Source organism: Heterocephalus glaber, unplaced genomic scaffold, assembly GCF_053883595.1.
Source record: "Heterocephalus glaber isolate CG9 unplaced genomic scaffold, H.glaber_assembly_v1.0 deba00001720, whole genome shotgun sequence".
Classification (NCBI taxonomy): Eukaryota; Metazoa; Chordata; class Mammalia; order Rodentia; family Bathyergidae; genus Heterocephalus; species Heterocephalus glaber.
The window spans coordinates 2,682,206-2,704,756 of record NW_028258433.1 but is presented as its reverse complement, the minus strand read 5'-3'; the positions used below and the strand labels follow the sequence as shown (position 1 = coordinate 2,704,756).

The 22,551-nt window shown below is 43.7% G+C and overlaps 1 long non-coding RNA gene across 1 annotated transcript; it reads left to right on the top strand.

Moving 5' to 3' along the window:
* The first annotated feature begins 1,938 nt into the window (after positions 1-1,938).
* On the top strand, positions 1,939-6,147 carry LOC110343927 (uncharacterized). The gene is made up of 3 exons (XR_002386195.2): positions 1,939-2,246; positions 2,700-2,819; positions 5,959-6,147. It is a non-coding gene; the product is annotated as an uncharacterized LOC110343927 (long non-coding RNA).
* Positions 6,148-22,551: the final 16,404 nt, after the last annotated feature.

Here is a 22,551-nt window from a genome sequence, read left to right as displayed (position 1 = left end):
GCAGAGAATTTCACTTCAAATTCCCATCAAGACAGAATTTAAATCCCCAGTCCTGCTGCTCATGTTTGCAATGTGAGCACTTTAGATAAGAAGAAACCATCAAACCCTAAATGCTGGGGGAAATACAACCTGGATGTCTTCAAATGGAGCCTGAGCCCAAATCTTCTTTCAGGCCTTAGATATGAAAGTGATTCTAACAATCTTTAAAATAGTGATCACATATGCTTTTCCCCAAGAAATATGCACAACTAAAGCCAGGCGGGAACTATCACATATGATTGGAGGAGCCCGGAAACACATTTCCCTGACCACCTGCCTGCATTCCTACATTTCAACCAGCAGAATCTAATTTCCTTGTAATTACTTTGCCCTGTAAAAGAAATTTTCTTTTAAAAATGAAAATATTACTAAAAAGAGTGATCTATTCAATTTCTAACCCATTAACTTCCGGTTGAGCTTCAGTTTTAGTGGGGTACAGCTTCCTTTCTATGCCAAGTCCTTCCCAAACCCTCCCCCACATGCACTGAGGAGCCAGAAGCTTGCAGATCTCCAGGAGCTGCAGATGCTGAGAGGTTTGATATCGGGCGAGAATCACCAAAGCCCTGCAGTGATCCTTTCTGTGCATTTCCCAGCGAGACCCAAACCACTCAGGGGTGAAAATGACCTATTTTTTAGATTCTTCCATACAGCAATAGGAAGGATTGCCCACAACTTACACGTTCTGTATTTCACTGGGTGTTTCAGACAACAAACGCACATAATGTTGGGGCTGGAAGATTTAGAGGTCTAGCTCCGCCCCCCAGGTGAAGAAACCCACGTAAAATGACTTTCCCAGTCAGTAGAGATCAAGGATTCTTAATAACCCAGACATGTGGCACTGAGTCATTCTAATCGAGGCGGACTCCAAAAGAAGTTCTATTGACTCATCTTCCAGTCATCTTCTCCAGCTCTCGCTTTGGGAAAGTATGTATGTGTTCCTTCCATTTAGAAGGGACTGCTCTGATGTCCCATCTCATTACATTTCTTAATTCCTTTCTTTGTATCTCAGTGGTATTTTTCCACGTTTCTGTTACTTAACCTATTTGGGCAACTCCAAACTAGAAACTATTGTCTTTGTGTCAAGAGGGTGCTTTTCTGTAAGGTGCATCACAATTCGAGGCCAGCTTTCGGCCCCTCTCCTGCTTCTCTAGCTTGTTAAGCCTGAGGTTCTCTGCTGTTGCTGTGTACTGTCGTGACACAGAGCGCCACTAGGTGGCAGTGTTTCAGAGCGTTCCTCAACCCTGTAATATGTTTTGGGCTGGGCTGCTACTTGCTAGTCTTTTACAGCACAAACAGGGCTGTGTGAACAGGCAGAGCACGCATTTGCTGCCGTGCTCTGGAAAGGATGAGTATTAGATATTATGGTAACGAGGGACAGAGGTCTGCGCGCTGTCTGTGTCCTTTCAAAGCTTGTTCTATCCACAAAGCTGACATATGCCACCGTTCTAACAAAGGAATCACAAATCCAAAGGCTGTTTGGGAGGTGTCCTTGAAAAGAATGGCCATAACCCTCTGCCCTCCTCATTTTGATTTTTCAACCCACCATTGGGTCCTGATTCATCCATAAAAACAACCACCAAAGGGGAAAAAGGCAATCCCCATGAGCATTATGTGTTTGCTGGGCAGGATAGTAATGGCCTAATCCTTCTAATGGCTTCAGTCACTGCAGGATATTAGCTATTAGAAGGGTCTGTTTTAAGGGGGGGGGGGGGCATCTGCTGATTACAGCATGCACCATGAATGAAAAGAAATTTAAAGAGACACAGCCCATTGATTTGGACACAAATAATTAGCTTGTAGTTTAAAAGGTATATTCAGGGCTTGAATTTTGGTGTCCAAGTTATTTGTGTAGTTCAAACTCAGATGTGATATCTCAGAATGGAGATGATCCCAGGAGCTACATGGTTCCACTCCCTTTTGTTTTTTGTAAAGAAAGTCTCAAGGGACTCAAAAGAATGTGGCCTGAAATGCTTAAACATTTACAACATGACTTGGATCCTGTGAAAATGAAGCCAAATGTTTTTATTCTAAACAGGTCAGTCCAGGACCACACTGTGGCACACACATCTAATTACCAAGCCTCCTGCCCTGCCCCCAGCCCCAGCCTCTGCACAAGACATAGTCCCCTACATCAGTGGTCCCCAACCCCTGGGACATGGTCTGATACAGGTTCATGGCCTATAAGGAACTGGGCCACACAGCAGTAGGTAAGTGGCGGGTGAGCAAATGAAGGTTCACCCATATTTGCAGCCTTTCCCCATTTCTCACATCACCACCTGAGTGCCCCCTTTGGTTAGATCGGCAAGCATTAGATTCCTGTGGGAGTGGGAACCCTATTTCCCTACTATGAACTGCACATGTGAGGGATCTAGGTTGTGTGCTCCTTTGAATCATCCTGAAACACCCCCTTCCACTGTCTGTAGAAAAACTGTCTTCCATGAAACTGGTCCCTGGTGCCAAAATGGTTGGGGACTGATGGCCCAGCCCCTTTTGATGTGGTGGTGGGGGGTCTTCTTTAATTTATTTCATTTGTCCTTCACTTTTTTTTTCTTTTTTTTTTTTTGGTACTGGGGATCGAACTCGGGTCCTTGTGCTTGTGCAGCAGGCGACGAAATCACTGAGCTAAATCCTGGGCCCATGTCCTTCACTTTTCTTTCTAGGCCTGACAATGAACTAAAGAAATTGAACCTTTCTGGAGTGTCATGAAATATTAGGCTTTCTATTCAGGAAAACAAGGGACACTGACTTCACCTCCCAGCTGCATTCAGCCTAGATCAGAGGTGAGCAAAGACCTGGCTTCCCTTTTTGGCCAGTCTCTAGTTCATTGGGGAACAACTGTCAACATGTTTGGGGATTTTACACCCTAACTTGATGCAAAGGAAGATAATGAGGTTGTATTTGGAGTCAAATGCACCCTGTCATTACACAAAATAATGAGTGAACATTTCGTGTTGGAACTGAGAGAACGTAAAACTTTGAGGAGAGGTAGTTCCTGAGTTTGAGAAGAGAATACTGCAAAATGTATGGTGGGATAGGCTTCCCTATACTTGTCCAGGTGGTAGATGATGCCAGTGTTCTGAGAAGGGCACTGTTGCCCATGATGATGAAATCATGGAAGCCACCACAGGAGAGACGAGGCCTTGTAGGAAGTGAAGACTTGCAGAAAGAGAAGGTTTATCCAACAGTGAGAAGGACAGAGGTCATTGCTGCAAGGATACCTTGGATTTCATGTCTGGAGGACAGGAACATATGGGAATGCAAAGATTGCCCATTGGTTGAAATTGAAGGACCCAAAAAGCACATTAGAAGAAAAAGTAGAAGAGATTCTGGCCAGATCTGGTATCTTTATAGTTCACCTTTTTTTAGATTATAAGGAATAGAGATACTTCATTTATTGTGAGTAAAGACTGTTGACTCTAAAACACAAGGGGTAAGATGGGAAAAACACATAGCCCTGCCTCTAAAAAAAAGCATGGACAGCTAAATAATCAAAGTCTATAGAGTCAGGCATGTAGTATGGGAACTGAGTCTTTCAAAAGGAGTTGATTGCCATTAAAATTATTGTTATTGTTCCCACCATAGAAGAAATGCTGTGCCACAGGAGGCCACACAGTGCAGCACTAAGTCAGAGAGAAGGAAGGGAACTTTGAGCATAAGCCCTTTTTGAGGCAAATGTGGAAAGGGGTGTGTGAAGCAGGGTAAGCAGGTTGAGGGTTGGCCAGTTTGAAGACTTTCTAGGTACTCTAGGTTATAGGGGCTGCTCCTAATTTCTTACCTGACCCAGGAGTGATCATAGCAAGTGGACAGTGGTCCTGTGTACAAGAGCCTAATAAAGCAGGTGGTTGGAGTAGGTCTCTAATTGGCTGAAAATCATGTAGCCGTGGGGCTGGGGATGGCCAGTTGCTTTCTATTTCTTGGACTTGGTTATCCCTGGAAAGAAGCCATCCCTCCAGGATCAGCAAGGTCCCAGATGTCAAAGCATCAGAATACAGAAAGTAAAAGACATGGTTAATGTGCCAAGAGATCATTCAGGACACACTGTGGGTCTAGAAATACTGTCATATTGCTGTCCCTATAGCTGCCACTCCAGTACTCCAAATTAGATGACTCATCCTCAGCCCCTCGCTGACTCTCCTCTGCCACTCTGATCTGGAGTTAGAATCCCAGGAAAGGATCAGACTGATTCAGTGGACTCCATCTAGCACTGGCTATTTCTTTTGGACCCATCTTTATGTCAGGCCCCCAAGGTGGATACCCATGGATCAGTACCCCCTTGTTTTAGGTACTTTCTCATCGTTGTGACAAAGTACCAAACACCCAAAGTTAAAGGAAAAAAGGTTTATTTTAGCCCACCATTTGTAGAGGTTTCAGTGTACACAGTGGTCTAGATGCAACGCAGGGTGTCATGGAAGAAGGATACGGCAGAGGAGAAACCATTCATGGAAAGGCAGGCAGGAAGCAGGAAGAAGCAAGCCTTCCTATCCCTTTTTATTCTCTTCAGGCTAGAAGCCTATTGGTTGGTGTCAGTCATACCCAGAGTGGGCCTTCTGTCTTCAGTAAATCCATTCAGCCACATGCAGAAATGTGCTAATTCAATCCCTGGTGTTATCCAGTTACCATACACTCATGATCTAGAAACATATCCATGATCCAGTCACTCCCAAAACCCCCACCTGGAACCACATGAGTCTTTGGGGGACATTTTAGATATAAACTATAACACCACTCATAGTCAGTTTACTAGTGGGTCTTACAGCTTGGCAAGCTAAGCTTAGAGCCTCCTGGCAGTAGGCAAGCCAAACTTGGGGGGAAACCTGAGGATTTTGAGGAGAAAATATAATCAGTTATCACCTCACTTGGCTTTTCCCACAAAAACTTATGGAAGTCAGAAAATGACTCTGGGTTACAACTACAGATGCACCCAAGATTCTAAATGAGGTAGTGACATGTGAAAACAACATCTTTATATAGAAGATTAACCTGGCAATAATTTGTGGGATGGATCAGCGAGGGGAAAGTCTGGAAACTGGAAGACTCATGAGGATCCTGTCATAGCTCCTCATGGATCTCAGTACCTGGAGTAGACAATGGGGACAAAGAAGAGGCATGTCCCAGAGACAGGCTGAAGGAAGTACTGACAGGACTTAGGAACTGATTGTCCGAGGAGGGAGAGGGACAGGAAAAACCCAAGAACAATTTTGAGATTATAAACCCAGGGCAGAGAGGAAGATGCCCCAATGATAAAAACAGCAAAGTATAGAAAGGAGAAAATAGGAGAATTCACTTTAGACATATAAACCATTCAGGTAATGGACAAATGCACCCCCAACTCTTGCTGGATAGGAAACACTGTGACTGAAGTGATGACACAGAAAATGTAATGGCTTTTTAGTTTTTAGTTTTTCACTCCTGACTGCAGCAACTCCATGAATACAGCTAGGACATTCCTATATTTTTCCAAGTTCTCTCAGACTTCTCAAAGTCCAAATCCTGGGTCTATAGCAAATAGGTGCCAATGACAGTTATCTAAATTCCTCCAACCACTTCTATTCAAGTGTGTCTTTTAAAGAATTGAAAGCATGATTCTCATGCAAATGTACACTAAACACTTCATAGAGACTTACTCCCCTGACCAACAAGGGAGCCAGCAGGATGAGAAAGCTGACCAAAGGGCTTTAGTGGGACAGGCCTTTTGTATGTTCTCTCAGGAAAGGAATGTTGAAATATGTCTACTACATTAATGTTGTGCTTTAGATCTAAAATGTCCTCCAAATTCTCATGTGTGTGGATGGAGACTGGATCATGGGGGCCCTATTGCTAACTTGCTGTTAGGAGATGGGGCCTGGTTGGAGGTGAGACATTTGGGGGCGTGACCTGGAAGGGTTTATTTCCTTCCCTGACTCCTCCCTTCTCTTTCAGCTTCCTGACTGCCATGGAATGAGCAGATGTCCTCCACCTAGGCCTTTCCACCACGCCATTTCTGCCTTGGAGCCAGTTGACCATAGACTGAAAACATGAGCCAAAATAAACCTCCCCTTTAAATTGTAGGTGTTGGGTATTTTGCTCCAGCAATGGGGAAAGTGACTTAGACAACTCAATAGGGCAATAAAATTGTACTCCTTTAGATCATCTTTTCTACTAGAAAGAAATGTTTGCATCTCTAATGGACAAAAATCATTTGAAAATTAGTCATCTTCTTCAAGCTAACACTCAACTCCACACAGTTTGGTCTCTAATCAACAGTTAATAGTCAATCACATCAAGCATCCTCTCCTAAGTAGGTCTTCCTTGCATGGGCCTCTTAGACAATATTCTAGCATGGCCCTGCAGGGCCTGAAGCTCATCTTTTTAGTTTATTTCTAAGTTTTGGCTAATTTCTAACTTCTATCCTGCCTTAAGATGTTAGATCTCAACTCAAGCCAAAATAAACCTTTCTTCTTTATAAGTTTATTATCCTAGGTATTTTGTTACAGTAATGCAAAGCTGACTTGCATAGCACACATGAAAGAGAAGAAGATACAAAGTGGGCCAAACACACTATAGCAACCCACTCTCATGAGAACTGATGCCATCTCATGAGGAAGACATTAATACTTCTTAAAGCTTCCCCCATGCACACATATGCCACTACATTGACAACCAAATTTCAACGTGAGTTTTGGCAGGGAAAAAAATACATCAAAACTACAGCATCAACAGTTTTTGGCATCCTTGAAAGATCAGATTTTCCTATTCGTTGAATTTATTTCCTTCCACAGAATCAGGTGTTTCACCTTCACAGATGTTATGTTAAAAATCTATTCTGACACCTGTTAAAATAGTGAGGATTACTGACATGGGTGTCAAGATTATCACTGTGGGGAGAAAGAAGGAGCTCCCCTGCAAATACAAGGACATTTGGAGATATCCAGTTCATGAGTGGGGTGAAGGGGTCAATGGATTAAAAATTACCAAGAGACATCAAGAGCAAGAGGATTCTCACTAAACTGACTTAACATGATTCTTGCTGAAGGTAGGCTAGGGTGGTCAGAGAGCATGGAGGATGGAGAATGGAGGACAAGGAATTTGATCAGTTGTTGAGGGTGATCAGATCAAGGGTGGGGGGTTCTTTTTTTTTTGGCGACAGGGTCTTGCTATGTAGTTCAAGCTGGCCTTGAACTCACTATGTAGCCCAGGCTGGCCTCAAACTCACATCATGCCTTCTGCCTCAGCTTCCCCAGTGCTGGGATTATAGTCATGCACCACCACACCGGGCCAACGATGGGGGAATTTTTACCAAACTGATTTATCAGGTGTTAAGATGTCGGGAGCAATGCTACATAATTTTAGGGAAAAATCATTTGGTTTGCTTAGTTCTCCTGCCTACACCCCAGCTATGGAACTCCAAGACATAATTCCATTTTGGCCTCAGGTCACAACTGAGACCTCAATGATCCGGTGATGCTGTGATTCTCCAGGACAAGAAACATCCTGGGAGCTGAAAACATCCTGGGAGGAACAAACATCTACTCAGTTCCTCCTTGTTCTTGGATTGTTGCATCTTGTTTACCCAGATGTACTGAACTCTCTGCAAGTCATTTGTTACATTTGTTTCTCCCGATGTACTGAATCAAAGGTGCAGTAAGCTGGGGGCTTTCATCTTTGCTGCCCAGAGCAGCACTGATCAGACCCAAAGCTCAGCCTCTTCTCAGTCTCATTTTTCTACCTTTCCGGTAATTCGCCATGTACTGCCGGGGCTCGCAGGAGACTAGGACTTACTGCAGAGGTTCTAGTAACGTCCCCTTTCCCTGTTCCCTACATTAAGACAGCACCAGACCTAAATTTAAAGCCTTGTTGAGAAGAGAATTCAGGGGAACCTGGCTAAAGTTTGGTCAAATGGGGTTTGGGGGAGTGACCATGGCTCTGATTTTATGTTTTTTGGGGGGTTGTGTAGTTCACATCTGTCATCTTTCTAGACTGTAAGCCACTAGAGCAGGGGCCTGTGTTGGCCTTTGCTTACCATGTGATGTGGTCTGCACAGTTTGCTGATAAAGATTTACAGTGCTGGAAGCTTGGTCCCTGGTGTGGTATGTTAAAAGATGGTGACATCTTTCCTAGGTGGGACCTAGTGGGTGGCTATTACATCATGGGCCACAGCCTGCAGAAGGCATTAATGTCTTGTAGGAGTAGATTAGGTGTGGAGGGCCTCATTGGTCATCGCAAGAGTGAGTTGCTGTAATGACTGCAGCTTTCTCGGCTTGTTCTTTTGCTTCTCTCTCACCATGTGACCTCTCGCTCTTGCACAGCCTTTCACCATGTGATTCCATCTGCCACTTTACGGCACATCATGACTATTTCACCGCATGTGGGTGCTGAACCCTGGATTTTCAGCCTCCAAAACTACAAGTTAAATAAACTTCTAAGTGCTGGTGAAGCTGTGAGGGGAAAGGAAGCCTTCTGTACTGTTGGTGGGAATGTAAACTAGTATGAGCACTATGGAAGTCGGTGTGGAGATGCCTCAAAAAAAACTAAAACTAGAAATTCCGTTTGATGTAGCTGTTCCACTTATGGGTATCTTCTTGAAAGAGTTAAAGAGATCATATTACAGTGATACACACACATACCCATGTTTATAGTGGCACAATTAGTAATAGCTAAATTTTGGAGGTGGGCTATACACCTACCTATAGATAAAGAAAATGTGGAAGCATCTGCAGCTCCTAAGGTCCGGGGTGGGGGGGAGGCTTCCTAGGGAACTCCATGGGGATGGGCTGTTTTGCATTTGAATCACTTTCCTGTTCTTGAAGAACAATGCTGGAGAAGCCTCAGCAGTGGCAGAGGGACCTAAAATGCTAACACATCACCTATCTCTACAAAGGAACAGCTAAGGAGGCTTCTACAGTCTGCAGGGAGTGAAGGGAATGGCTGCCATGTTTTTGCTCTTTTTCTGTTGCTGTTTGCCTGAGAGTTGACCTGTCATGTGGTAGGGTGAGGACGTAGATAGAATTCCAAAGAGACAGCTGGAGAAAGGGATTATGCAAGTCCATGTAGGAGCCAGTACAAGTCCCAGACTCATGCTAAGATGTGTGCCCAGAACAAAACCAAAGTGGCAGAGCAAAGGCTTCAGAAAGTGATGACAACGAAAATCACCACTCATTGGTAAAACTGATGGGTGGGAGAGACCTGAGGACCATCTTGAAACAATGACGGCAGGATGCAGTGAGTAGTCTGAACCTGCTGTGTTGACTGCCTAGCAAGATGAGAGGAAAAAGGAAACTGAGTCCTCTCATGAGGATGATAATAGGAACCAGAGCCTCACAAAACAACCAGCAAACTGCCCAGGACACTACCCAAAATTACACAACAAAACATACCAAAAATCAGGAAAATCTGAACAATTCTTAAGGAAAGGGTCAGCATTCATCCCTGAAATAACCCACATGAAGGAAGGATCATGGAAAGCATCTATTATAACCGTTCTCAAAAAACAAAGGCAAATACTGTTGAAATTAATAGAAAGAAGTAAGTTCTCATCAGAGAAATAATAAGAGTCAGAGACCCTGTAGGTCAGTAAATGACAATCAAAAGAACAAAGAAAAAGAAAAAAAAGTTTAAAAAGTAAGAGTCTCAGAGATATGTAAAACAACATCAGAACTTTTAACTTCTGTACCATTGGAATGGGGAGGAGTAAAAGGAGGTGAGAAGCAAAATTTATAAGGAAAAGAATGGTATAAAAATGTCACAAATTCATGAAAAATAGATCCAGGAAGCACAGAAAGTCTCACCTGATACAGGCTCAACACAATAAGCAGCAAGCATGAAGACAACTCTTGAAAAAACTTAGAGACCAGGCTTCTGTATTTTATGTCAAATCTAAATGAATCTAGATGGTGACCTTAGCCCACTGTGAAATGATTAGGAGACTTAGTATTATTCCCACAGCAACTCCAAAACAATAACAAACTTGCTCAGGAAAAATAGGATGACCTTGGTATCCAGAAGCTGTGAATGAAACGGGTTTCTGTGAGAACACAACCTTGACTTTCTTGGTGAAATGTCTAGGTATAGGGTCATGGGTAATAGGGAAAGGGTGTCTCTCCCAGCCTGCCCATGTCTGGCATGTAGTGTTTTGGTTGTCAGGTATTGGGAGGAACCTCTGGTGTTTTTACAAAGATTATTTGCAATTGTTGTGTCTTCTCTCCGCTTTGTTTTTAAATAACTTTGGTTGCATAGATATTGACTCAGAGATATTTGTTTTATAATTTGAGTTTTAATAAGCTTGTTTTATTTTCAAAAAAAAGAAAATGTGGAATATATACATGATGGAGTACTACTTTGCCATAAAGAAGGATGAACTTGAGTCATTTGTAGGAAAATGGATCCACCTTGAGACCAAAATGTTAAGTGAGGGCTGGGGATTTAGCTCAGTGGTTTTGCCTCCTGCTGTGCAAGCGCAAGGACCCGAGTTCAATCCCCGGTACCAAAAAAAAAAAAAAAAATGTTAAGTGAAATAATCAGACACACAAGCTTAAATATCACATGGCTTCTCTTATATAAGAAACCCAAATTATAAATAAAGAGCAAAATAAAGGATAAATAATAAGAAGTAGGGAGATAAATCTTTCTCAAATGGGAAAAAGATCAAGAGATGGAAGCAGGAGGGGAAGGGGATGAAAAAGGAATTAAGATGCATTATGTACATGTACCAACTTCACACAAGGAATGTAATCATTATGTACTCCAAATGTACTAATAAAACATTTAAAAAAATTTTAAAGGGAAGCAAACATAAAGTACCAGTTTCAAGCATTTTGTTATAGCAACACAAAATAGATTGAGATGCTATGGCATCAGCACCTACACTGGTTCTTGAGGCATTGAAGGTGATCAATAGGTATTTACTGGCTGAATGGATGAACGAACACCCACTATACTAAGCCACACAAATGCCCTGCAAGGCAAGAAACAGACCTCACACTTCCTGGATGTTGTTATTCCTCCTTTCTTTATTACTGTTTGCTTAATTGCCCCTTTTCTCTTTGGCTGCCTGGCTGGGAATTCATCTAGGGTGGGACCCAAAGTCAAACTGTGTGCTCCTTCAGTGCGGGTGATGACTCAGTGGCTATGCCTGTGGAAGCCCAAACCCCATATGCAGCAGAGTCCAGAGAAAAGGTTTGCAGAGCTGCGGATCTCCTTTCTGTGCAGATGCTCTCTGCCTGGTACTGCCACCCTCACCTGCACGCTCTGAACTCCCCTGCCAGCCTGAAGCTAGGGAAGACCAGGCGGACACAATGACCACCTAACGGGTTTGTCATATAATTTGTTGGTGAAGAAGGGGGAAGGACTTCCTGGGCTCTGAGGTCTGGGACAGGCTCCCCTTCTTAGTAACTAAGCCCTTCAAGAACAAAAGATGGGTTGAAGGGAGAGCAAGGGAAGGGGAAAAAAATAAGAATCAAGATATATTATGTAAAGGTACAAATCTCCAATGATGAATGTCATTATATTGTATACCTAAACTTATTTATTAAATATGGCAATTTGAGTATTTTTTTTTTAAAAAAGAACAAAAGATGGATAGTGTAAGGTTGCTTTTCCACGTCTCAATCCTTGCCTTCCATTTCCATTCCTTGGTGCTCCTGTGTCATCAGTCTCAGCCTCTACCATCCATGGACCTCACTATCGCCTCCTCTTCTTCCTTGGTTCCTTCCCATATTCTGCTCCCTAAAGCCTGGAGGACCCAGGGCCCCAGCCTCAGAGCACCTCTCTCACTCTTGGTTATCTCCTCTGCATGCAGCCTGACCTGTGTGCAGCCCTGGGACACCAGCTATGCATACCGTGCTAGGTGATTCTGAAAAGATCCCCCAAGATCTCCACCACCTGGGGTTCAGGTGCTCATGCAGCTTCACTAGCACAGGTTGGGCTGGTTCCAGGGCCAGGGTCTGTCTTGGCCACTTGCTCTTGTCTTGCCTGCTCACTCTGATGGCAGCTGATTGCACTGTTCTGAGTGACCAGCACTGTGGGAAGTCTCCAGCCAACAGCTATGAATGGCTGAGACCCTGTGAAGAACCCACTGCTGCCAACAGCTGCATGCATGAGCTCTGAAACAGATTCTCCCCAGGAAAGCCATCAGTCATGACCACCACTCTTTGAGGACAGACCTCCTGCCAACTATCCTGCTGCACTGCACGGATTGGTTGCAGTGATTAACTGGGAGCTCTCTGCAAGGAGACTGTGTGCCCACTGGACACACAGACAATCTGGGCTGAGAGGAGAAGGACAAAAAGCCACAAAGCAGCACCAGAAACACATTATTTCAATATTAAAAATAAAACCAGACTTAAACTCAGTCACCTAAACACTTTTTAGATGAGAATCTGACCAAGCACTAACAAAACTAGGGAATGTTTTCAGCTTCTTGCTCAGGTGAATAGTTTTAGAATTCCACCCCTTAGCTCACCTTCAGTGCAGCTCCATTCCAGAAAGACATTGCGGGCGGCGGGGGTCCCAAACCTGAAAAGTTCGAGATAGGCTCCTTCTCCTTCTGCATGCTTTGTGCTTTTCTAGTACCTTGTAATGAGACTGTGTGTAAAACAAAGTGTGTTCTTTCAATTATACTGATTCATTTTAACCTCCTGCAACTTGTAAAAGCAACAGAAAATGTCATCATGGCCATTTTAAGTGGAAACTGAGGCTCAGCAAGGTTAGTGACTTGCCTCAGGTCACACACCTAGTCTGTTCTGGAACTTGCCCTGGAATCAGGTTTCCTGACACCTGTGCCAGGTATGCACCTGTTCCTATGCCATGGAGGGCCCTGCTTGAGTTTCAGCTGTTTCCATCTCAGGATTTAGTCAACATATCAGTGAATAAGACCATAATCATTGTCATAATTGCTGAGATACTGAAGAAGTTCTCAAGAGAAAATCCACTCTGGAAGAAGATGCTAGACAGGTCCTGTGTGTGTGGTCAAAGGGAAGTGAGCTCCTGCATGGGCCCTGGTGGTGACAATAGATTTGCCTCCCCGGCCAGCATCTCAAGGGACCAAATACTCTGGAAGACCCCACTCTGGGGTCCTGGTGTCTAACACAGCATAATATAAAAGGGCAGCAAGGAAACCCTTCTCCCTCATTAGAGCTGAGCTCCGGGTAGCTTTGGCATACATCAGGAGTTAGAGGGTCACAGGTGCAGCCCTGCCAATGGATAAAGGTGGTGGTGGTGGTGTTGATGTGAGGTTGGGAGCTTGTAAATACTGCAGCAGCACCTGAAGTCTGGTTGTGGACCCCACACTCTCACTACCCAGACATCATGGTGCCATTTGCCTTTCCTGGTAAGCACCCCAGGGTCTAAAGATCTTTGCAAGGATAGGTCCCACAGGAAGGGGAAAAAAACCAAAGATACTGCCTTTGGGGTCCAATTTGGTACCTAGTGAAAGGGCATCAGCATCTACCAGAGAGGAGCCCAGAGAGAAGCTTCCAGGGCTTTGCACACTCAGCAAGGACTTAAGGCATCCAAGCCATACAAGTGGAGATTTGAGGCAATCCTATTTTAGGGTGCGGGGAGTCCCTGATGTCCAATTACCTTGATAATGAAATTATTACCAGGAGGGTTCCAGGACTTTCCCAGGTCATTAAACACCCAAGCACGTTCCCTTTACTCTAGCATGCTCCTCTAAGTTAGGCCACATCACTCAGCTCTTTGAGACTCCCCCGATGGCTCAGGATGACAGCCTGATATTCATGTGATCAGTGCCCCACGCTCCCCTCCCCTTTCTGGTTCAACTCCTCTTATTCTAAATGCCAGCTTTTGCCTGCTCTACAGATGTTTACTGAATCTAAAGGAATGCTGAGTTTCTAAAGGTTTGGTCTTATAATACATGAAATGACAGGTCTTTGCAAATCCACCTCCAGCTTATTGATTCTGACAGTCGCTCCAAGGGGCAGGGAGTAAGCATTGATTGCCTGTGTGCAGACCACCCAGGAGCAGCAGTGAAGTCCTCTGACTGTCCTTTTCTGGAAGGCACCAAGAACTTCATCAATAAGGGTAGCAGGCTGCTCATTCATTCACTGGTAGCTATTCCCACCAAGATCTGAGCTCTCTGTCTTTAATGACATCAGGTAAGGGGCTGCTGGCCCCTTTTCAACAACCCCCCCCCCAAAAAAAACCGATGGAGATAAACTTAAGTCATCCTGCAAAATAGAAACATTTACAGCTGCTATTCATGACTTCATTCCACCCAGGTTGATGACGTAGGTTATGTGCCAAGCTCTAAGCCGCAGCGTGCTTGGAATTCACTGATGAGTGAAGTTAACACATAGCCGTGCTCCCTGGACAGTACATGGCAAAGACAGACCAATAAGTTATACTGAAGAGTCCAGCCAGAGCTAGTCATAATCCTGAAAGATGTAATCCTAAATCCAATAATCCCAAATGTTGAAATCCTGAAAGATTAAAATCCCTAAAGACTAAATCTTGAAAGCCTAAAATCACGAAGGACTAAAATCCTGAAAATTATAATCCCTCCAAATTAAAATTCCAATTGTTGCAATCCAGAAAGCAGAAATCTGAAAAACTGCAGTGTTCATTTCAAAAGAAGGTGCTATAGGGAGAGGTAGAAAGCAGAATTCTGGAGAAGGAATTAATGCATTTTGATTGTATACAAGATAACTGCATTAGATTTGGTGGAATGAATACCTACCAACATGGTAAAGCACTATTTTGCTTGTGTCTGTGAGAGTGTTTCCAGAGGGACTGTTGTGTAAACTTGAGTGGACCCGGTGGGGAAGATCAGCTCACAGAAAATGAACATGAGCATATTCTTTGGGGAGAGCCTGTCCTAAAAGAAAAAAGCAGCAGCAAATTTCTAAATACAGTTTAGGATCATGAAAGCCCACACCTCCTAGGCACCACCTTCATGCAATCATCCATCATCTATCCATGGCTCTATTTTTTAAAAAGTTTTTGGAGGGATTGTTTGGGGTTTGGCTTTTTCCTTGTTTCTTTTAGATTTTTCGACTATTTTAAGTGGTCAGTGTAATTATTTTACAATTCAGTGTGGTCTTTTGTATTATTTCCAATACTACAGGTGTAGATTATGTAAATGAAGACTTTTAGAGAGCTCTAATCTGTTCATGTATTTTTTTTTAAAGTTTGGATCCTTGAAAATGCATTACCACAACATTGACTATGTGGGTAAGCTTTGTGCATGTGTGTACAAATGCTTAGACTTTCTCAATATATGAAGATGTGTCTTTTTTGTATATCTGCATTTGCATTTTTTTGTTTGTTTGCTTTGTGGTACTGGAGATTGAAGCCAGGGCCTTCACACTGAGCTATACCCCAGAACTTATTCATTTTTTTTTTTTATGGTGAGATATAGTGTCTTAGTTATTTTCTTGTTGCTGAGACAAAATACCTGCACCCCCAAGTAAAATGAGGAAAAGTTTATTTCAGCTCACAGTTTGTAGAGGTTTCAGTCCATAGTCTGCAGGCTCCAAGGCAGGGCAGCATGGCACAGGGACATTGCAAGGAGAAACAGTAAAGTAGGAAGGAGCAGCAAGCAAAGCAGCAGGCAGATGCAGGCAGCAGCAGGGAGCGTGTCTTTCCTTTTTATCCCATCTAGGATACAAGCCTTTTGGGTGGTGCCACCAATATCCAGGGTGGGACTTCTGTCTTCAGGAAATTCATTCAACCACACCCAGAACTATGCTAATTCCAATCAGTGGGCTAATATAGTACCACACACCCGTAATCCCGGTATCACACACCTTAAATCTAGCCAGCTCCAAAAGCCCCACCTATGAGTGCATGAAGCTTTGGGGAACATCTAGATACAAACCACAACACAGAGTCTCACTAAATCACTAAGTTGCCCAGTCTGGACTCAAACTTGTCATTCTCTTCCCTCACTCTCCCCGCCCCCCAATATATATATTTCGGGTACTTTGGTTCAAGAATTTAATTTGTTCTATGATTATGGAAAAGATGGCCACATTTATGTTTTTGTGGGAAAGATGGCTGCAGTCATGTTTGTCACTCAATGTAGTGTTTGCAAACAAAAACAAAATTTTGCCAAACACTGTTTGTGAACCAAACTGTTTGCAAACAAAAGCATTCTGAACCAATATAGATAGATAGATAGATAGATAGATAGATAGATAGATACCTAGATAGGTCTGTATTTGTGAAAGATAAAATTTCTCCAGATCTTTGGTTCTTTGGTGGATGCATGTGCAATGATGACCCATCACAGTTTTAGATCCATTTCATTAAAAATAATTTAAGTTGTACATCACCACACTTCAGATGACTGCAGTTATAAAGGCATGCATGCAATTGCCAACCATAGTGATATGTGTTCATATGCAATGTGATCAAAATTACAGTGAATGTTTAAAGTTTTTAAAAAATCTACGGTAAATCCTCAACTTATGAACGAACATTGGAGTTACACACTGTCACAGGCGTGCTGTATAAGACTCACTTTGTTAGCTTTGAATGAATCCAACTTACAGATAATTCTCCTGGAATGGAACTCATTTGTAAGTCAGGGACTTACTGTATTACAGTAAAAGACATATTGCCATTAATCCCCCTTAAAAAACTTCCCTTTTACTTCAAACACATTGTTCTTTCCGCTTCTTGAAGCAGTTCTGGAAGTCCTCTTTCATGAGTGTCTTTAATTGTGCTGTTGTGGCTGCCTAGATGTACTGAATCAATTCAAAGCATTTACCTTTCACAGTCATTTTGATTTTGGGGAAGAGCCACAAGTCACATAGTGCCAGATCCCCTAAATAAGGTGAATGAGGACAATTTTAGTTTAGATCAAAATGGCCCCTAAAGCCACATGCATTTGGAAGGTGATTAGATTACTGGGGCATTAGAGCTGAGATCTGCTGTTAGGAAGTGGGGTCTGGTTGGAAGGGTGGGTCACTGTGAGTGTGACCTGAAAGGCTATATCTCTCTTCCTGTTGCCTCCCTTCAGCTCTCTGCTTCCTGACTGCCATGAGATGAGCAGTTATTCCTCTGCCACACACCTCTACCATGCTGTCTTGGAGCCAGCCAACTATAATGTGAGCCAAAATAAATCTCTCCTTCAGCAATTTTGTCCCAACCATGAGAAACTCATTAAGACAAAGACATAGCACCTCAACAGAAATTGCCATGAGCATTCTGAATTGATTCAGTATATTGAGGCAGCCATGATACTGCATCTAAAGACACTCACAAAAGATATTTCCCAGGTCTGTCTCAGAAAGTGACAAGCATGATGGGATAAATGTGTTGAAAGTCATGGGGGAGTATTTTGAGGGGAATTTAATGGAAATGTGTCTTTTACTGTAATAATTTTTTATTTTTATTTAACCATTCACTGTATATTTTGATCATACCTAATACTTTTCACTTTTTGACACATTTATGAATACATTTCATCTGCTCGTAGGTGTACATACCCATGTGACTGTCAGTAGTAGACCTGAGTGTTTTATGCAAAATATATCATTGCCTGTGTAGAGATGCCTATAAAGTGCTTTGCTATGTTTTTGTTTCTCAAATGAATTCCCTTTTTAAAATGTAAATAAAGGTCTTAACTATATTTAAATTATTTTCCACACATTAAATTTTGGAAATTGCTCTTTCAGAATTTCAAAATTCAGTATTATGGTGTTCAGGATCATGTTTTGGGGATTACTTCCCAAACCAGGAAAAGCCCTATGCATGTCCTCTATGGGAATTTTATGCCAAAATCAAATATGAAGCAAACAAGTACATGAACGTGATCTGATTGGAGGTAGGAAGACCACATCGCTAATTAGAAGTATCGAGACCGGTCAGTTAGGAATGCTTGAAAGCAAAAATTCATTATCAAGGGGATAGAAAGAATTTAATTTACTTGGGGAGATTCTGTGAGGGGGACCAGAGATTGTTATTCCTCTGGAGAAGCTGCTCTGATACCAGTCTGCTCCAAATGCTGGAGCTTCTTCTAGGAGCTGAACAAAAAGACAAGATGGTGCTATCTCTCGAAGTTAGCATTCAAGATGGGAGAGACTGACAGAACACAAAGTAAACGTAACGTGTATGATGTTTGAAAGTTACACATCCTGTAGATATGTTCTGTAGTTACATGTTCTGTCGAGAATGGAGATGGAGAGTCTTGCTGGGGGAGGTTGAGGTACAATTTTAACAACAGAGGTAACCGAGTCACTACTTAGTGGAAGTGAGGGAGTGAGTCAATCAAGTATCTGGAGGAAGAATATACCAGACAAAGAAACAGGACATGCAAAGGCCCTGAGGTAGAGCTTACTTGGGGTGTTGAGGCACAACGAAGAGATCAATGAAGATGACTGCACTTAGCAAGAAGGAGATCAGAAAAGACGAGGGGGAATGGATATGACCTCATGAGTTCTCTGTATTCTTTGCAGGGATCTTGCACCAGCAGCATTAGAAACATCCAAGACTTTGATAGAAATGCAGTCATGTGTTCCCCTTAGAGTCACTGAGGCAGACCTTCCAAAGACCTTCAGTGGCTTGTGGGCACTTGAAAGTCGGTGAAGTGCTCATGTAGGGCCTAACAACCTCTCTGTTAGGCCTTTGCTATTTATTCTGAGCATAGGTCAGATACCAATGGAGGGTTCTGAGCATTGGAGGAACAAGATCTGAGGATCCAGGTCTGGTGTAAAGAAGATAAACCCAGAGGGGACAAGAGCAGAAGCCAGAAGCCAGTTGGAAGTGCCTGTCACCTGGTGAGAGGTGGTGATGAGCACAATTGAGAGGAGGTGGTGAGACAGGAACCAGCTGGATGTATTGGCAGTAGAGCTGACAGGACCTGCTAAGGGATGGGGCACAGGTGGGAGATAAAGGAAGGACCGGAGGATGACAGCATCTACCGAGTATTTCCATGTGCCAGGCACTGAATCCTGATGGGTACTGCACATGCAGTTGTCTACCCAGCAGTCAGGGGACCTGGGGTCAAGCGTCCCACACTTTATGTGAACAGCAAGTATGTGGCAAGCAACAGACAAGCCGTTCTCTGCCTTCGACGGAAGAGTCACGCTGTGGGCACCTTGACCTACTTAGACGTTTGTATGATGACACAGACACTGCTCAGGATGAGGAGATGGGTGAGCTTCAAAGTCCAGTGCATGCAGCAAGAATGTGCAGGGATGCTGGGCAGCCAGGCTCCTGCCTCACCAACATTTTCATCTATCTGGTGCTCTCTTCTCTGATCCTTCCATTGTATGAGAGCTTTTAAAATAATGTCCGTGTTACTTCAGACAACTCAAACTCTGGCCTGATAACCATATCTCCCAGGCAACCCATCCCTCTCCCCAAAAAAACACTTCTCAGAAGAGCAAATTAGAATTAAATAGAACCAAGGTTTTTCTACCATTCACATGTGTTTGGCTTAAGCTAACTTCATTTACACAGTTATGAGGTCAAGAAAGGTGTGTTGGAGGATGGAAGTGGATCTATATAATCAGTTGTCATATGTGGCTCTTCAAGCAGATGACTAACAAATGGGTTGGGTGGTGTGTAGGGATAGCTCTCAAAACAAATGCTTTTTAAAGTATCATTAAACACTCCTCCTCTAAGCCTTGGTAGATTTTAGGCTGCTTTGAGGTACACAGTGTAAAAATCTGTTACCCAAGGTGGCAGTTTGTTAACCATGGCTTTTATTCTCTGTGTTCTGATGCTGTGGCATCTAAGGTCTTGTGAACCCCAGAAGCCTCCCTCAATCCCCCTTTAGCATAGCCAAGTCCTAGAAATACAACTTTCCCAGGGGCCACTTTTCATAATGCAGACCAACCAATCCTGGCCAAATCTCAACATCTCCTCTATGGGGCTGTCACTCTCAGAGGTAGTATTTACCTGCCCCAGGGATCTCAGACTAGGGCCAGTCCCCATGCGCAAGGCCTCACTGAACCTATTCAGAAGAGTCAATCCTGAGCTGCTCACTTCACCTTACCATGGAAACCACAGCAAAGACTTTCCCTCACAATTCCTCCTTTTCCCTCTGCCCCCTGAAGAACTGGGGCTGTTCTGTGTGCCCTCCCCCCCATGGCATAGCGTGCCCCATCCTGCAGGGACTATGAGTACCAACTACCCTTCCAATGCATCACCTCCCGATCTGTCAGCCCTACTGTGGCTCCAATTTCATATTGATATATTTTAAACAGGAAGTGACATGTGTACCTAGAGAAAGATCTCTGGATGAGAGGAGATGATTCTGATCCCAGGTTGTCATATTAGGATCTCCTTCTCTGTAGGCGCAACGGTGGGGCTTTTGCTCATCTGGGTTGATACCGAGATTCAAACCCATCCTACCATGGTGGCGCAGGCCATGGTCACAATCTCGCTGCTTGACACAGCTCCGGTGAAATCGAGACTTTGGCTGAAACCACGGCTCCGTCCTTGGCTTTCGCCTTCCGTGGTAGTAATCACCTCGGTGCTGTGCTCCCCGGGAAATCACTGAAAGGATAAAAGTCATTGCTTCGGAAATGGTTACTAGGCTGGGATTACAGGAAGAAATTGTAAATCCATTTACAGAAAAGCCCCTCACTCATACCTCCATGAGTAGTGGGGACGTGACATCCATATGCCCTGACTACACAGAGGGAGACTGGGACATCAACAAATTCATGACGCAGGCGCCCCACTGTCTGGCACCTGGTCACCCTTGGGCAACACCGGCAGGGCACACAACAATGAGATCCCGCGAAACTTGGCCTAATGAAGTAGCCTGACCTTTCTAAAATGCTTCCTGTTCCTCAAATGCAAATCTGATAAATTAGCAAGAGTTCCACAGCACCCAGAAGAGTATTTAGAGCTGGGTGGTCTACAATAGTTTCTTAGATGATATCAGCTTTTCTTTAACTCTGTATGAAAACACACTGTGTATGGACCCACGTGCTTACCAAAGCCTGTGTAATCAAAACATACATAAGTAAAGTGGTTTCGGTATAACTCAGACGGGCAAGCTGAGCTGCCCACCCTCCACTCAGTGTCTCTCATTCTCTCCTCGCCGACTCCACACCTCCTCTCAGGACCTGAACCCACTGGAGCTGGACTCCGGCACCATGGTATCTCCATTCAGTAAGTTGCTCAATCCAGAAAACTTTCTGTCCTCACCTCTTCTCCCTCCATTTCAATCCATCACCCTATCAGCTCTAATGCCAAGATGTCTCTCAATGCTGTCACTTTTCTCCTTTTCCACTAGCCTAGTTCTAAGCCAGTATCACTGCCAGCTGTGATTTCAATAAACTCCTTGTCCATTTCTCCCAATGATAACCCAAATCACCTTTTAAAGCTATGAACCGTACATCTTACCTTCCTGCCTTTAAAATCCTCAGCTGTGCTTGGAATAGAATTCATAATCCTGCCCAATGAAGATCTGACCGCAATCACCTCTTCAATCACTCTCACCCTTTACCTTTGTTCACTACACTCCAACCACCATATGACTCCTGAGCTCTTGTCCTGCCTGGAGTGTCCTATTCTCCATGCTTGGCCCATGTGGTAGACATTATTGTACTCATCAAGATCTCTGGCTCTCTCTCATCCCAGCCTCACATCCCCTCAGAATTAGGCATGGCATGGGGTTTGCATTGGCCAGTGAAATGTCAGTGAAAGGAACATGCGCCACCTCCCAGCTGAGACATCTAAGCACTGAGCACATTTCTCTATGCTCTGTTCCCTGCGCCAGTGCTGTTGGAAGACACGTTAACACAGAGGTGCTGTAAGATCAAAGCCTCCTGTAAAGCTGAGCCACATCTGGAAGACAGCTGTCCTGAAGAGTTGGCTGGACCCTCAGCTGACTAATGTGAGAAAACATAAGGTTTTATTATATTAAACCACTGAGATTTGGTGGTTGGCTCTTACTACCTATTCTGACTAGCATAGGCTGGCTGACAGATTCTCACTCATCCACAAAGAAGCCTTCCCTGGCTCTGCTTTACAGAGTCTCTCTCTCCCTCCCTCTCTCTCTGTTTCTCTCCACAGACACATCTCTAAAATCAGTCACAACCCTTATCACAATTTGTAATTATATACTTATTTTGCATTTATCTGTTTATTCTTTGACTTACCACATTTTGTAAACTCCACCAGTGGGGACCATGTCAGATCTGTATGCCAGGAAGACTGCACAAAGCCTGCACATCATAGAAACTTAAAGAATACTCTTTGATGAATGAATGAATGAATGAATGAATGAGCACTAGGAAGGAAGAGTTGCTACCTGGCAGCCAAAACAGAGAGGGAGATGTGGAGCGAGGCTCAAGCGGGGGCTGGTGGAATTGCCAGGAGAATGGCGAAGGACTGAAAGCCTGATGCTCGTATTTCAACTATCTGAGTGGTGCTTTGGTACAACCAATCTGGTGTGGACGTTTTTGCCTTTCCTCTTAATATCCAGTAGAAATTATTCCTGTGTTTATTAAATGGACCTGCGTGGATGTGCTGTAGGAAATCAAGGGTGATAGGTCTACCCTATGCTTTGTTTGACCTTGGGCAGTGAACATCTAAAAACATCTGCCGATGCCA